Here is a 3657-nt window from a genome sequence, read left to right as displayed (position 1 = left end):
TGGGGAGATAGAATCTGGAGACTACCTCCATTAGATAGACAGTGTCCCCAGTGTAAGGATAGGGTCACTAACCCATCTTCAAATTTTTTGACCCAGAATTGTTCCTGTCTAAAGGAAGTGAAGGGACAAAAATGGAGCAGAGCCTGAAGGAAAGGCCATCCAGTGTCTAACCCGACTTGGGATCCATCCCATGGGCGGTCACCAATCACTGACACTCTTACTGATGCCATGTTGTGCTTGCAGACAGGAGTCTGGCATGGCTGTCCTCTGAGAGGCTCTACCAGCAGCTGACTGAGACAGATGCAGATACAGTTAACAATTGGACTGAGGTGAAAGGGATGGCAACCCCATAGGTAGACCAACAGTGTCAACTAGACTACTCAGAGCTCCCAGAGTCTAAGCCACCAACCAAAGAGCATACATAGGCTGGTCTGATCCCCTCCCCTCAACATATATGTAGTAGAAGACTGCCTTGTCTGACCTCAGCGGGAGAGGATGTGTCTAATACTGTAGAGACTTGATGCCCCAGGGAAGGGGGATGTCTGAGGGTGAGGGTGAGGGGAGAGTGAGGGTGGACTGGGAGGGGGCAACATTTGAGATGTAAATAAATAAAATAATTAATGAAGGAACGGGGATGGGAATGGGGGGGGTCAAGATCAGATGTGGGGAGAGACAGGAGAGAGGGCCAGACAGGAGAACAGATGGAAATTGGCAGCTGGCGAGAGTCGGGGATGTGGGGCGATCTCTAGGACTTGCCAGAGCCCTAGGATGGGGGAGGCTCCCAGGAGACTATGGGGGTAACTTTAATTGAGACTCCTAGCAGTGGGGATATGGAACCTGAAGTGGCCACTTCCTGTAGCCAGGCAGGACTCCTGGGGGGAGAGATAAGGACAGCAACCCACCCACAAAACTTTCAACCCAAAATTTGTCCTGTCTACAAGAAATGCAGGGACAAAGATGGAGCAGAGACCGAGGGAACAGCCAACCAATTACCGGCCCAATTTGAGACCTATCTTATGGGCAAGCACCAATCCCTGACACTAATTGACATTAATGATACTCTAGCACAACTGTCCTCTGAGATGCTCCATCTAGCAGTGACTAAGACAGATGCAGAGACCCACAGCCAAACACTGGATGGAGGTCAGGGACTCTTATGGAGGAGGTAGGGGAAGGATTGAAGGTTCTGTGGGGGTTAGGAATTCCATGGGTAGAACAGAGTCAACAACCCTGGACCTTTGGCAGCTCTTGGAAACTGAACCACCAACCAAAGAACAAACACGGGCTGGACCTAGGCCTCCCTGCTAATATGTAGCAGATGTGCAACTTGGTCTTCATGTGGGTCCCCTAACAACTGGAGCAGGGGCTGTCCCTAAATCTGTGGAATCTGTTCCACAATAGGGCTGCTTTGTCTGGTCTCAGTGAGAGAGTTTGTACCTAGTTCTGCAGAGACTTGATGTGCCAGGGTCGGGGGTACCAAGCGGGGAGGCCTCTACCCTCTCAGAGGAGAAGGGGAGGGATTGTGAGGAAGGGCTAAGGGGAACATGGGGGCGGGATCTGGATGTAAAGTGAATAAATAAATTAATGGAAAAATTATAGTTAGGTTTTATGCTGACTTAATAAAATTGCAATGTAGGTTCTCCTCAGATCCTTCACTAGGCCTGGATCGTTAACTTCCTTTCCTGTACCAGACAGTATCACCTGTTTTTTTTTTAATTATTTATTTTATATACATGAGTGCTCTGTCTTCAGACACAACAGAAATGAGCATCAGATCCCATTACAGATGGTTGCGAACCACCATGCTGGTGGTGGGACTTGAACTCGGGACCCCTGGAAGAGCAGTCAGTGTGCTTAACCACTGAGCCAGCTCTCCAGCCCTCTCACCTGATTTAAAAAAGTATGATTTCTTACCATCTATTGAGCTTGACTTTGATTTGTTTTTCCAAGTTCTCAGGTTGCACCAATAAGCAATTTATTCGCACTCTTTTCTTTTCCAAATGTAGGCACTTAGGGCTGTATATAAACTTCCCTTTTACTGTTTCTCAAAGGGTTTGGTGTGCTATGCTTCCATTTTACTTAGTTCCGGGAATATTTAAATTTCTTCTTGACCCATCCATCATTCAGTAATGAATGAATGTCCATGAGTGCATATACTTAGAGCTGTGTTTATCGCATAATGGCTAGGCAGGACACATGGAATTATTTGAATTTTTCTGTATTTATTGGGGCTTGTGCTGCAGCATGTGCTCCACTTCGGAGAAGGCCCCCTGTGCTGCTGAGCAGAGTGTGCATTTGTATACACTTGGGGTTCGAGTTGAGTATTCTGTAAATACCTCATAGGTACATTTAATATAAGACGTCATTTAATTCTGAACTTTCTGTTGATTTATTTATTTTTGGTCCAGATGGCCCATCTATAGAAGAAACTGGAGTGCTGAAATTGCCTCCTGTCATTAAGTTTGTGTTAATCTGGAGTCTTAATTCCATTAATACGTTTTCTGAAATTGGGTGCACCAGGGTTTTGTGCATATTTGCTTAGTATTATAGTATTTTATTAACTGATTGATCCCTTGATTAAAATGAAGTACCTCTGTCTACAGCTATAGCTTCAAGCAGTATATTGAGAAGGAGTGGGGACAGTGGATAGCCCTGACTTGTTTGTTTTTAGAGGGATTACTTCACAGTCTTCTCCATTTAGGATAATGCTGGTTGTGGGCAGCGGCAGTTGGGGGTGGGGAGGGGGAAGCCATTCCTTTGTAACATGACTTAAAATTCATTTTTATAAGTGATTAAGAAGAAAACATAAGAATATGCAGTGAAAATCTTAATGCTGGTCCCAAGGTCCATGAGCCATTATTTCCTTGCCAGAAGAAAGGTCTTGGTCATTCTGAGCAGGGCACTATTCTTTTTAAAGATTTACTTATTTATTTTATGTATGTGAGTATGCTGTTTCAGACACACGAGAAGAGGAAATCAGATCCCATTACAGATGGTTGTGAGCCACCATGTGGTTGCTGGGATTTGAACTCAGGACCTCTGGAAGAGCAGTCAGTGCTCTTAACCACTGAGCCATCTCTCCAGCCATGAAAAGCCATCTCTCCAGCCCTGTGCAGGACATTACTGACAGAGCAGTCCCCAGAATGCAAAGTCTAGAGGGCATTAAGGGGCTAGTGGAGGTGTATACTATTTGAGTAGAGAAGCCTTCCTAACAGAAGCACCTGGGACCCTTTAAAGAGCACCATAAACTCTAACCACATGGAGACTGTTTTGCTATTATTCATAAGAATATTAATAGAAAACAAGTTCTTGGGTCTTTGGGAAAAGAGCACATATAGGAATAATTTCAATTCTAATGCTTTCCTTTAATAAATAATTTAAATGTTATGAGTTTATTTTAAAGAGATCCCAGGTTGGAAGACTAAGGAAGACAGAGGAGAAAGATTTGAAGTGGTTAGCCATGTTTTAGATAAATAACTGCACAGTAGAGGATAGTCTGGATATAAGGGAAATCCCAGGTATCCGTAGGAATGAACATGTCAACAGGTAAACAGACCTGAGAGTAGCCAATGCCAGGGAGCTGGATGATGATATTTTAGGTGGGGACACTTAGTACATTCCCTCTGTGATGTACTTCTGTTCTGGAACCCCCAGGAT

This window comes from Rattus norvegicus, chromosome X, assembly GCF_036323735.1.
Source record: "Rattus norvegicus strain BN/NHsdMcwi chromosome X, GRCr8, whole genome shotgun sequence".
NCBI classification, from domain to species: Eukaryota; Metazoa; Chordata; class Mammalia; order Rodentia; family Muridae; genus Rattus; species Rattus norvegicus.
This window is presented reverse-complemented; position numbering follows the sequence as displayed.